Genomic DNA, 14,041 nt, shown 5'->3' with positions numbered 1-14,041 from the left:
TTCTTTCCATTCACATTGTGGTAGTTGTTGAGTATATTGTTTGCTTGGCTTTACGTACGTCATTCTGTATTAGTTCATATAGTTCTTGACATGTTGCTCTGTATTTAGCACCCACATCATTTCTTATAGCATAATAGTATTGCTTTGCATTCATGTATCAAAATTGGTTTGTTATTCCCCTATGTTTCCAATTCTTTGTTATTACAAAAATTGCTACTGTAAATACGGGGACTTTCTTCTTATCAGTAGCTCCCTTGGGGTATAAGCCTAATACTGTGATCTCTGGGTCAAAAGATAGGGACATTTTCGTTACTTTATTTGCACAATTCCAAATTGCTTTCCAAAATGATTGTAATGATCTATTCTCCTTTACCTTCACTGTTCAACTGTTATAAAGAGAAGATTACTCTTCTACCACCAACAAAGACAAAGGTCTGAAGATCTCTCCTGAAGAAAGAAAGGAGGGCAGGAAGGAGCTTACAGTGACCCACCAGGTTTGACTTTCTGCCATAGCCAAGTATCATCCATTCTCAAAGAGCATGCTGGTTTGCTCTTGAAAAAGCTATGTCCTCTCTCCAGGCTATTGCATAGAAGAAAGTTTCTTTTTTTTTTTTTAAACGGAAGGATTTCAGAAACAAAGACAAGGTAGTGAAGAGGCACAAGACCCATGTTAGGTGGGTAAATAGTGGAAGAATGTGACATAAAGAAGGGTGTCTGACCACTCGGGGTTCAGGAATGGATATGTGCCTATTCTTCAATAGGAAGGAGTTGAACTCCTAGAGGAGGAATACAGATGTTTGTCCTCCAAGAAATTGTGGTATGGCTCCAGAGGGATCATCAAGTGAGGAAAAATCAGGCCTGCTTTCTTCTACCTCTTTGTTCTTTCTCTGGCTCTTCCTTCTTCCACTCTCAAAATGTTGATGGCCTCCAAAGTCCCTAAGTCATTTTTTTTTAAAGCAATTGGGGTTAAGTAACTTGCTCAAGGTTACACGGCCAGTTATTTCTGGGTGTGGTGCTGAGTATCTGAGCCCGGATTTGATCCAGGTCATCCCAACACTGGAGCTGGTGCTCTTACTCGCTTAGCCACCTGGCCGCCCCTAAGCAATTGGGGTTAAGTAACTTGCTCAAGGTTACACGGCCAGGTGTTTCTGGGTGGGTGCTAAGTGTCTGAGCCCAGGATTCGATCTCCAGGTCTTCTCAACACTGGAGCCGGTGCTCTTACTCGCTGTGCTACCTGGCTGCCCCCCCCCCCAAGTCATTTTCTCTTCCTTCTATATAGGAATACTTCATTTTATGGTACCACTTTATTTGGCTTTGCAGATATTCCTTTTTTAAAAAGGAGAATTGAAGATTTGTGGCAACCCTGTAATGAGCAAATTTATTTGCACCATTTTCCCAACAGCATGTGCTCATACTGTGTCTCTGCGTCACATTTTGGTAATTCTAACAATATTTCAAACTTTTTCATTATTATTATACTGGTTATGGTGATCTGCGATCAATGATCTTTGATGTTACTGTTATAATTATTTTGGGGTACCACAAACCATATCCATATAATATGGTGAACTTAATAAATATTGTGTATATTCTGGCTACTTCACTGACTGACTTGCCATTCCCTGTCTCTTTCCCTCCTCTTAGGCCTCCCTATTCTTAGAGATGCAACAATATTGAAACCAGGGCAATTAATAACCCTACAATGGCCTCTAGGTGTTCAAGTGAAAGGAAGAGTCAATGGATAAGGCATACTTTATTGCTGTCTTATTTTAAGAAATTTCTACAGCCATCCCAGCCTTCAGCAACCACCACCCTGAACAGTGAGCAGCCATTAACATCGAGGCCAGACTCTATATGCAAAGGGATTACAACTCACTGAAGGCTTAGATGATTAGCATTTTTAAAGAATAAAATATTTTTAAATTAGGCATGTACTTTATTTTTTTTGAAACCTAACACTATTGCACACTTGATAGACTACAGTATAGTATAAATATAACTTTTATATGTACAGGAAAACCAAAAAAAATTGTGACTTGCTTTATTGTGATTTGTTTTATTGTGGTGGTCTAGAACCAAACCTGTAATGTTTCCAAGGTATGCCTGTTGCTATTCATCTTTTGTTTTCAAAGAGGAACAATGGCATCATGGGTTGATATCTTGACTTGCATATGAATTGGATTTAAGTGAGGCAGAGCTGCACAAAGTTCTTGCAATGTCATCAAAATCCAGTGGCAAGACAAAAGTCCAGATGCCTGGTGATGACCAGGGATGCAATGGACAACCTTGGCATTTTCAATGTCTGACCAAGTTCTAAGCTCTCAGTACCTGCTTCAGCCATTTTCAAGGTCCTTTGAAACAAAATGTTCACATCTGCCTATTTTGCCAGGGAAGTTTTCACATACTTGCAGTAGACATTCCCCTAACTCACTAACCAAGGCCTGTTGGTTTAGCCCCTTTGCCGAGATGGTTTTACCCTGGTGTGGCCACTGCCCATGCTACAGCTTCTTGGAACCACAGGTGACAGTGGATTAACCCCATAGCCAAGACAAGAGTCCTGGAATTTGAAGGAAGCCTGAGAAGCTAGGAGGTGGAGATGAAAAAGGAGAGAATTTCAGATATGGTTGATGATGTGTCATTTTCAGTCATGTCTGACTCTGCGACCACATTTGGCATTTTCTTGGCAAAGATACTGGAGTGGTCTGCAATTTTCTTCTACAGCTCATTTTACAGATGTGGAAACTGAGGCAAACAGGACTACATGACTTGCACAACTCACATAAGTGGTAAGTGTCTGAGGCTGGATTTGAACTATAATCATTCTTTTTTTTTTATTAAGCAATTGGGGTTAAGTAACTTGCTCAAGGTTACACGGCCAAGTGTTTCTGGGTGGGTGCTAAGTGTCTGAGCCCAGGATTCGATCCCCAGGTCATGCCGACACTGGAGCCTGTGCTCTTACTCACTGTGCTACCTGGCTGCCCCAGAACTATAATCATTCTTACAAGGAGTTCACTCATTTCCTCAACTTCTGATGATCCTTTGACACTGCCAACCATTTTTATTCAGGAATGTTGCTACTAATCGCTAATTAATCTGTGTGCTAGGAAAGGCCTGCAGATGGGGTTAGAAAAGTCCTTAGACTTTAGAATCTCTTCTTTGCTAAGTTCCACTAGTTCCTGTATTTAGGGCCTGAGGCTGTGAGCTATGATAGTCCTAGATGCATGGATCTTGTGCTGGAAAGGGAGTTACAGGAACAACCTAGTATAGCTCTGTCTTGTCTAAGGTCACCCAGATAGGAGGGAGCAGAAGGAAGAATTGATACTGGGTCTTCTGACTCCAGAGACTGGGCCCTTTGCACTGTGTACCATGGCCAAAGTTAAACAAGAAAGTCTTTTGGGAGAAGCAAAATGATGAATGGTGACAGACTTGTTAAGTATAGCTTTTCCAGGGCCAAGGAGAAAGTTTTGAGTTTCCTTCTGTTCCCCTCACAGTTTTCCCACAAGTCTCAGTGGTGACCGTTATGTTTTATTCTCATTCCTTTCTTGTCTTCATACCCCAGTGTCTACCTGCTTCAGTCTAGCCATGTCCAACTGCCAGAGGGATCTTTCTGATGCATAGCCCTGATTGCGTCATTCTGCTGCTCAGAACCCTTTGACTCTTTACTCCGTGCTGACTAGAGAAGGGAAGGGGAAGCAAGGAGAAAGGGAAAAGCATTTATTAAGTACCCCTTATGTACCAGGCACTGTGTTAAGTGTTTTTTTCTCACAACAGTCCTGGGAGGCAGGTATGATTATTAGCTCCGTTTTACAGTTGAAGAAACTGAGGCAAATAAAGGTTAAATGATTTGCCCAGGGTCACAGAATGATACATAAGTGTCTGAGGCCAGATCTGAACACAGGTCTTCCTTATTCCAGGTCTGCTGTTCTACCAGCTGCCTTACAGACTCCTTAGCCATTGATTGAGAAGATGTCCTGTGTCATTCTCCATCATGTCTCATGTTTATGCCTAGCACATTGCCCTGTACATAGTAGGCAATTAATAAATGTTTGTCAGACTGGATTGAATTCATTGGCACTGCAACATTGTCCTCATGTGATTATTCACTATCTACTCTGGTCTAGAAGATGACAGACTGTCAGCCTGTGATCTCCATAGGGACAGTAAAAGTGTCTTAGCTAAATTCTGACTAGTCCTCAGCTCCCACAGTAGTGCTCTGCCCCTTGCAGCAGCTAATAAATGCTTGTTGAATTTAACCGAATCATAGTTTTGGAAAATGGAAGAACACAACAATTGAAACAAGGCGGCCTTCCAGCAGTGAGAGGTTTTAAGGAGTACCATGAGTAGAGACAGTGAGGAGATATGGATATTGGAAGAAAAGCTATAGCTCAGCTGAGAGTTCTTATTGATCAATTGATCTATATTTACCTTTCAGTCTATTTTCCTGACTGCAAGAAACATACTTATAAAGGAGATTTTGAGCAAAGATAAGAGATTCTTGAATTACATAGCACGTATTCATATACTTAAGTTACCTTTTAGCCTCCTGGTTTGCCTGATAAATGTGTTCTTTTCATTGGCTGTAACACCCCTGAACTATGTGAAAAGCCTCCCTGTTCTGGTCTGCCACCCAAAGGTGCCCTGAAGTGGTGACCGAATGAAGAACCTTCAGAACTAGCAAAATCCTTAGTTATTGAATAAAAATTCAGTTATGTTCATGGGGCTGTACTTAATGAGGTAAGAAATCACACATTTTATAAGCTTTTAAGGTGTTTGCTTTGAAACAAAAGGGGTTAAAGGACAACCAAGCAATTCATTTACTCAGAACTCTCATTTTCCTGTCATTGTAATTCATATTTTATGATTGCAAAGAATGGTAGAACTGGAAAATCCCTGAGAAATCTTGCCCAAGTCCCACTTTTATGGATGAAGAAGTTAAGTCCTGGAGAGGAGAAATGACTAGCTATATGTCATCTATGAACTTAGTCACATTCCTGAAACCTGGACCCTTGACAGCTGCTCCCAATCTCTGTGCTCTTTCCAACATCCTTACTAATTACTAAGAATTTTGCTTTTGTTTGGTTTGGAAAAACTTTTGGCATCGATTTCTTTTGGGAAAAAAAGAGTGCCATTTGTATTTACATTGGTTCACATTTCAGCAAATGAATATGGTTCCTTCTAGGTTTCATGGTTCTGATGTCCTCCTAGAATGTCTTTAAGAAAAAATCAGTTCAAAATGGGGCTTACACAGCGTTCCTTAATGGATTTTTCAGAGGCTGCTTCTTTTGGAACTGGTGGGGGAAGGGAAGGCAGAGGGTGGTGGATAGGATAGAAAGCAGGTAGAGGCTGATGGGCTGGACTGGATATTTACTGAGACTTTTTAAGTCTGATTGTCTGAAAATAATGATCAGCAGCAAAGGGGTATATGGGGCTGCTGGGAGAAGTCTCATTGCACATGCTACTCCTGAGAGACCTTCTGCCCATAGAGCCCTGGGGGCCAGGGTTGCTTCATGAAATAGAGGTCCAGAAAGACCAGTCATAGGCTTGGCCATCTGTTTCTTGGCCAATCATTTGATCTCCAAATCTACAAGGTATAGGTTGTGAAGGGAGGGGTACAAATTACATATCAGAAATGAGGGTTTTCACTCTACCAAAGGAAAGGAAGTAAATCAGTGCATTGCTATATTGCCCTAGCAACTTCACATGGGCATTAGTGATAACATCAATAGGTAGAGCACTGGTATAGAGAGACTTTACAGTTTTGATGGAACATAGCCAGCACTTGGCAATACTCGAGGAAGGAAGGGCTCTTTAGTTTCTGTGTTCCAACCTGTACTTGTTGTCTGTCTGATATCAAGTTGGTTATATTATATCCTTGGAAAAAAAGCTCTTCAGGGTATGAGAGCTCTGTGTGCTCTCATTCTTATTCTTTCTGCATGTGGCTACAGGCTTACCACATAGTAATCCAGATAATAGAGAATGGGCATAAGGGAGTTTCCAGGTGACTAGTCCCCACCCTACTACAAATAGACTAAGGATCTAATAACTCCAACTGGAATGTAACAGTGAGACAACTTGCTAATTGCTATTATACATTATTCTGCAACAAAGAGTGTCTATATACTATGGCTTAGGAAAAGAATTTAAGCCTGAAGGATTAACTTTCTGAGGGAAAAAGATAATGAGTAATTAAAGAATGAATCTTAGAAATAGCTCAAGTGATGACTAAAGAAGAGGACATCACAGATAATTAAAGCATCCTAGATTGAGGATGAATTCATGAAGGGACTGGCAATGTATCTTATGGCCTTGCTAAGCCTTGTCTCCCCAGGAACTAAGATTGCTGAGAACTTGCCTCCTGTCAAGATGAAGAAAAGACCTCCATTTGGTTATTAAGTGCTGTGTTTAAACTTGATGTAACTCTGGGGTAGATTCAATTGTGATCCAGGGGTGGGGAACTTTTGACCTTATGTTTGGAAACTAATCTCCATTTGAGAAGAGGGGCTTTGTGGTGGACTAAATGAAGGTATAGCCTAGGGGTGGAGAAGTATTTGGAACAGAGACTTTGTAATTGATTGAATGATTGGAAGGTCCTGGGGTGGGGTAGTACTTGGAGATTATTTAATCACATTTAGTAAATGCTGTATTTGGAATGATGTCATGTTTTGATCTTCTCTGTTCTTGGTTGGTCACTGAATAAAATGGAGAGCACCTATGCAGCATTTTATATATATATATATATATATATATCTCCATTTATATATCTCTATTTATATATATATCTATCCATTTTATTCAGTGATTAGTGAGGACATGAGGCTAGCATTGCATGAAGATACCAGGGTTGGTATCTATGCTATCCTGAATAGACTCTCTCAGTTTTTTCAAAGCTTACTTGAATAATTTACAGTGTCAATTTTCCTGAATTTTCTGAAGTTTTTTTTTCTAAAGGACTGTCAATGCCATAAATTGGCAAATGGAGCAATTTCTCTCTCCCCATTACCCCCGCCCCTGCCCCTGCCCCAGTAATGTTGAAAGAGTGACATTTCACAGAAATCCATCATCTCTGGATTGGAAAGAACCTCAGAAGTCATCTAGGCCAACCCCTATTTGAATAAGAATCCTATGATATTCCTGACAAATAGTCATCCAGCTTCTGTTTGAAGATGGCCAATGAAGGGAAACTTATTGACTTGTGGGGCAGCCTCATTTCACTTTGGGACAGCTCTAATTTTTAGGAAGCTTTTCCTTACATGAAGCCAAAATCCACCTCGTTGAAACCTTTTTGATTGTTCTAGGTCTGTCCTTTGGAGCCAAACAGGACAAATCTAATCTTCTATATGACAGCCCTTCCTTTTACGTAAATGTATATAGATATGTGGGGTGGGGTGGAGAGACTGCCCTTGCTGTATTATTCTCATATATTTTGATTCTTTCCTGCCCAACTTAGGTTGGGCTACATAATTCTTTTTCAAATTACTGAATAATGCCATCTGGAATGAATAGCAGTGAAACCACAGACTCTCAGGTCTGGCTTTCTTTTATTTAGCAAGTGCATGGTGTGGCAGAAAGCACAATGAATGGAAAGTGAGGGGACCTGGGGTCTAATTCTGGCTCTGCCCCTAAATTACTCTGTGTGTGTTACTTAGTTGCCTTACCTCTGTGAGACTCAGTCTCAGTTTCTTCAACAGCAAAATGAGGTTAGATCAGATGACCTTCTAGTCCTAGAACTCCAGGGTTCGAAGATCCAGGGTATTTGTATTTAATTTCTTTTTATGTCTCCTATTGCTTTGCTGTTGGCCTGTGATTATAAGTCATGAATTGGGGGGGGGTGTAAAAATCATACTTTTCTATGAGTATAAATGCTCTGTGGATGTGAGCTTAGCACTATGTAATGAAAAATTATAAAAATATGCATGGTATTAGCCTGAATCTGAGAAGGATTCTCCCTGCCTTCCTTTAACATATTAAATTCCATGACAAAAATTTCTCAGCCTAAATTTTATTTTTTAACTCCTAGAATATTATATACCGTATGTTTGGCTTTGCAAGACAATCCCTTCATGGTCTATTTTTCTCTAAGTGCTATGCCAGTAGTTGTACATGGGCTATGCCCATAAAGCCAGAACAAGAAGGCATTCAGTGGGCATAGTTAACTCTTTCTCATATTGCAGTCTGAGTTTCCAAACATTTATGCTTTATCTATAAGAAAAGGGCAACTGGATAGTGTAGTAAATAGAGTGCTGGGCCTGAAGGCAGGAGGACTTCAGTTCTAATCCAGCCTTAGACACTTACTAGATGTATGACCCCAGGTAAGTCATTTAACCCTCTTTACCTTAGTTTCCTCATCTGCAAAATGAGTTGCAGAAGGAAATATCATACCACTCCAGTACCTTTGCCAAAACAAAACAAAACAAAAAACTCAAATGAAGTCACAAGAGTTGTACATGACTGAAAAAGACTTAACAGTAAGAATAAACTCTATTTCTTTTTTTTTTTTATAAAGCAATTGGGGTTAAGTAACTTGCCCAAGGTTACATGGCCAGTTATTTTGTGTGGGTGTTAAGTATTGGAAGCTGGAACTATACTGGATCCTCCCAACTCCGGGCCCGGTGCTCTTACTTACTGCACCACCTAGCCGCCCCTCTATTTCTTTTTATTTAATTATTTTTTAAAAAATTTTATTTATTTATTTAGCTTTTTGGAGGGGGAAAGGCAGGGCAATTGGGGTTAAGTGACTTGCCCTAAGTCACACAGCTAGTAAGTGTTAAGTGTCTGAGGCTGGATTTGAACTCAGGTCTTCCTGATTCCAGGGCGGGTGCTATTGTGCCACCTAGCTGCCCTATAAACTCTATTTCTTAAAGGCTCCAATAACCTTTTTTTTTCAGAATATCTAAAAACAGTAATATTGAGTTTCCAAAGGGTGTTTTTACAAGTTTACAAATTTCTTAACATAGGGCATGCTTCAAAAGATCTCTTGCTTCTGACTCTTCCTAATGCATTCTAGGGCCATCACGAGTCATTTGGACTTTTGTCTTGTCACTGGACTCAGATGACTCTGGAGGAGAGAAGATTTTGTGCAGCTCTGCCTCCCTTAAATCCACTTCACAGGCAAGTCATCACTCTCCTCATGCCATTGGTTCTCTTTAAGAAAAAAGGCCTATCAACAACAATCCTATGTATTCCTCTACCATGAAGTTAGTAGAAGTTCCTGCCAACTTGTGCTGGGACTACTACATAGCCTTTGACCATGGCTACTGTATCTCACCACACAATCATCAATATTGTTGTTGGGTTTTTTTTCCTGTACAAATACTGATTCATAACCTTTCATTGTATAATGGTTGCATGGTATAATTCTATTTGTCATGCCACTTAAAAAGTAAACAGAGCAGCAATGTATTCACCAGTGGCCTATGGATACACATTTGTCTCTCCCCATTGCAAGCTGTGAGCCTAGAATTCTCTCCAGTTTCCAGATCTCTACCCATTTATCCAGTATCATGTTGCTTTCATGTTCAAAATATTGTTATCCAGGGCTTTTTAACCTTGTTTGTATCATGAACCCCTTTGGGCAGTCTGGAGAAGCCCCTGGAGCTCTTCTCAGAGAAATGTTCTCTTAAAAAAATCAAAATTGAAAGAAATGCTGTTTGAGTTAGAGGTTAGTTAAAAACAAAAATGTATTTTTTTCCTCCATCCAAGTTCCCAGACCCTGCAAATCTACCCATGGATGAGATTCCAGGTAAAGAATACTAGCTCTTGGGGTGGCTAGGTGGTGCAGTGATTAAAGCACCCACTCCCAGAGTCAGGAGGACCTGAGTTTGGTTCCGGCCTCAGAAACTTAACACCCACACATACACACAAAAAACTAGCCGTGTAACCTTGGGCAAGTTACTTAACCCCAATTGCCCTCCAAAAAGCAAAAATAAATAAATAAATAAATAAATAGATAAACAAACAAACAAATAAATACTAGCTCTTATTGCTTCCTACTTTTTACAGGAAAAAGTCTAAACTTTTTAGACTGGGATTCAAAATCTTCTCTAATCTGGCTCCAGTCTGTTTACAGCTTTGTCCCCTACTCACTCCTATAGAAGATCCCTCAACTGAAATAATTTATTCACCATGTTCCCCCAGTGTAGGGGAAAGAATCCTGGACTGTTTTAATCCTGGCTCCACCATTAACTCCCTGTGTGATCCTAGGGTAAGTAGCTCTATATTTATGTCCCTGTTTCCTTAGCTGCAGAATGGGAAGGTAAGACAAGATTGCCTCTAAGGTTCTGTCTAGTGCAAATAAGTGACGAACTTGAACTCACCTTGCTGTTTTCTGCATAAATTATGTTCTAGAATTCCTTAATTCATATACAACGTATGTGTCCCTCACATCCCAGTCCTTATCCCAGCTCAAATCCCACTTTTCCTGGGAAGCCTTTCTTTATTTCCTAGCCCAGTGATCACTCCTTCCATAGATGTCCTTGTCTATTTTCTATCTATACCAATTTAAAAAAAGAAATTAGGTAAATATTGACTACTATTCTTGCTTTTGACCTCTCAAAAAATCAAGTAGCTGATTACTTCTTGAATAGGGCTGATGGAAATATCATTCTTCAAAAGATGGAAGAATTGGAAGCTTGCTATTGTGAATCTACTTCTGACTGTTGAAAAGTAACTAGCTGCTGAGGGAGAAATGATGAAAACTGTGGGAAGATATGGCCATGCCATTTTAGAATTCCTGATAGAGATACAGGAAGGGAAATCTGAGCATAGTCTGAGGTACAGCATGGATTTAGGGAAAGCAGATTTCTCAAGAATGATTTCATCATGACATGGACACAAATTATTCCAGTGAAGAGCAAGGGGGATTAAGGGAATTTATAGGTACCTGGGGAACACACTGACCAACTCATTTTTGAGAAATGTAGAGAAGAAAAGAATAAGGGTAGGTAGCTGAGGATGAATACAAAGGTACCATCATACTGAAGTTAAGTGCCATGAGACTGCTCAAAGATACATGTTCTGATTTTAGAAAAAAGAAGATAGATTTTTTTAAAGCAACAGGCTGCTAAATTTAACATCAATTCCTGACAAAATTCTTGAACATATTATTAAAAGTATGATTTGTGAATACTTGGAAATGGATGGGGTGATGACTATAACCCAAGCATTGGTTCATGAAGAGTAAATTATGCCACACCAATTCCATTTCCTTTTTGGCAGATCAGAGTAATGCAATAGTTAAATCATTTGACAAAGTACCTCATAATATCCTTGTACACAAGATAGAAAGATGAGGGCTAGATGATGGTCCAATTATGTGCAAGGTTGAACAATTAGATCCAAAAAATAATGATTAATGAATTGATGCTAACACAGAGTGGCAAAAGGCACTTTCCTTGACCCTGCTCTATTTAAAAAGGTGGACTGGATAAAGGCATAGGTGACATGCTTATCAAAGTTACAAATGACCCAAAGCTGGGTGCTGTATCTAACACATTTGATAAAAGAAGCAGAATACCAAAAAATCTCAATGGGGATGTAATCTAATAAGATGAAATTTAGTAGGCATAAATAGAAAAAAAAAAACCTTTAGGTTAAAAAATGAGATGAATGGTATGGCTAAAAAAGGTAATGAAAGCTGAATTACAATGAAGCGTCCATAATGAAAGTGATCATGAACACACATCTGTTGATTGCCTATATATATATATATATATACATATATAATTTTATATAAGTATATATAAATTATATATAATATAACTACATATAATTTTCTATAATCTATAAAAGGCAGGATTTGAACTCAAGTCTTTTGAGTCCAGGGTCAGCATTTTATCTACTACATCACTTAGCTTGAGTGTCATGTGTGAGAAAAAAAAAGAGGATCAGTTTGGCTGGACCATAGAGTGTGGTAAGGGAAATAATGCACAAATTTAGAAAGGCAGGGTTGGAGCCAGACTGTGAAGGTTTTAAAAGTCAAATAGAGGAGCCTATAATCAATCCTAGAGACAATTAGGAGCTTTTGGAGTTTATTGATCAGGGGAGTGACGTGGTCAGACACATTTTATGAAAATCACTTTAGCAGTTGTATAAAGGATGAACTGAAGAGGGGAGGGGCTAGAGGCAGAGAGATCAATTAAGAAGCTATCGAAATAGTCAAGGAGAGAGGTGTGGAGCACCTGAACTTCTGAGCTGATGGTCATGTGAATAAAAAGAAAGGGATGGATGAGAGAGCTGTCATGGAGTTAGAAATGACAATATTTAAATACTGATTAAAAATGTGGGTCAGGGAGAGTAAGGAATTTTAAGGGGATGGGGGTAGGGATTGGAAGATGAAATCTGGGGGTAGGAGTGTTTTGAAAGAATTAAAATGAAAAAAAAATTGAGAAAGCAGGTTTTAATTACCTGTAGATTTTTTACTGATTTTTTGTTAGTTGAAAGTAACAAATCATGTTACTAAGAATTTGGTAGGCAAATACTACCTCTTTAAAAATAAACTTGTAGAGTATATCTTCAAATAAAGCAAATTGAAGACTGCTTGAAACAACTGGGGAAAAAATAGAAAAGCAGTTTTGGGATCGTGACCATTGAAGGCCTGTACTATGGAAGAAGGGTAGATTTATATTATTTATCGCTAGAGAGAAATAGTATCAAAAGGTAGAAGCCATAGGGAGGCAAGTTTGTTTCAATATAAGAAAAAGTTTTCTAACAATTAGAACAAGGTTACTTTAGGAAATAAGGTAATTGAGTTTAATAAACTTGTGTTGGGCATTTAACAAGTGCAAGTAAGCATTCCAGGAGAGGCTAGGTGTCACTTAGAAGGAAAACTGTTTAGTGGATTCTGACAGTGGGTGCTAGGTTAATCTGTACAGCATGGAATTCATCCTCAGGCTTGTGGGTTCAAGTTCCATGCTGAGTGACTTGCCTTGAGAAGCAATATGGGGAAGATAGTGAAGCTGGGGTTTGAATCCCACCATAACTGTGTGACCCAGGGCAAGTTGTTTTTTTTTTTAACCTTTCCTGGTCTTACTTTCTTCATCTGTAAAATCAGATCATGGTCTCAGTGACATCTAAGGCCCCATCCAGCTCTAAATCTATGCTCCTGTGAACCTCTAAAGTCCCTTCCCACTCTGAGATTCTATGATTCAGTCCTGTCTAAGACATCTAGGTTTACAATCCTAAAAAATGATCATTTATGTAATGTAGCATTATCTGGAGGTTCAGCATCATGGTAAAGCAGAAATTCAACTCTATTTCTTGGCAAATCAGTTCCACAATAAGTTCAATTGACCAGAAAATTCCATGCCTTGAACATTCTGGTTAATTTAAATTTTATTGCATATTTCTATGCTAGCAATGGGGTAAGAAAAAGAAAAGCTATTTCCTTGTGCTGACATGGGACAAAGACAATTTTTTGTTGTTACTATTGTTCTTGTTTGTTTTGGCCTGAACCTGTGCTTTCATGGATTTGGAAATACCCAGTGAGGAAATGCCCTCCACCATTGCAGTTCTGCAAAGGTTTTTCAATTAAGAGTATTAGAGTTACCTGGGGCACTTGGGGAAGGTGAATTCCTAGGGTCACACAACCAATTCGCAATGACCCCAAGGAAGGACTTGAACTCAGGTCTTCCTGACTCAGGCTAGCTCCCTGGTATGAAACACGATCTCTCCCATTTTTTAAAACCAATGTCCTGTAAATGTTTTCTTTTTGTTTTGTTTTATTATTGCTATTTTTTAAAAAATCACTTTCATTCCCTGCCCAATGAGGTTTCCCCTTTACCAAATCTTAAAAGGAGGAACAAAACAGTTCAGGAAAATAACTGATCCCTCCATGGTATTGCACACACATATTCCCTACCTCTCTTAAGAAAGGAATGAAGCATGTGCTTTTTCTAACCTTTTTTTTGTTGTTGTTGTTCAAGGTCAACCTTGTAAAACTAGGTCTACTTGTTCAGGTGGACTGAAAATGAAAATCACCCATAAAGGCAACAGAGAGGATCATGGCACATAAACTATATGAACAAAAAATGAATATGGGCTGGTC

General features: G+C 39.2%; 1 protein-coding gene across 7 annotated transcripts in view; it reads right to left on the bottom strand.

Moving 5' to 3' along the window:
• The window catches only part of LDB2 (LIM domain binding 2), a 412,576-nt gene that overhangs the window by 13,894 nt on the left and 384,641 nt on the right, over positions 1 to 14,041 (bottom strand). The window lies entirely within an intron of this gene.

The sequence above is a fragment of the Petaurus breviceps genome, unplaced genomic scaffold, assembly GCF_028583685.1.
Source record: "Petaurus breviceps papuanus isolate PSGF00001 unplaced genomic scaffold, PetGlider_PUasm1.0 140, whole genome shotgun sequence".
Lineage (NCBI taxonomy): Eukaryota > Metazoa > Chordata > Mammalia > Diprotodontia > Petauridae > Petaurus > Petaurus breviceps.
This window is presented reverse-complemented; position numbering and strand designations above follow the sequence as displayed.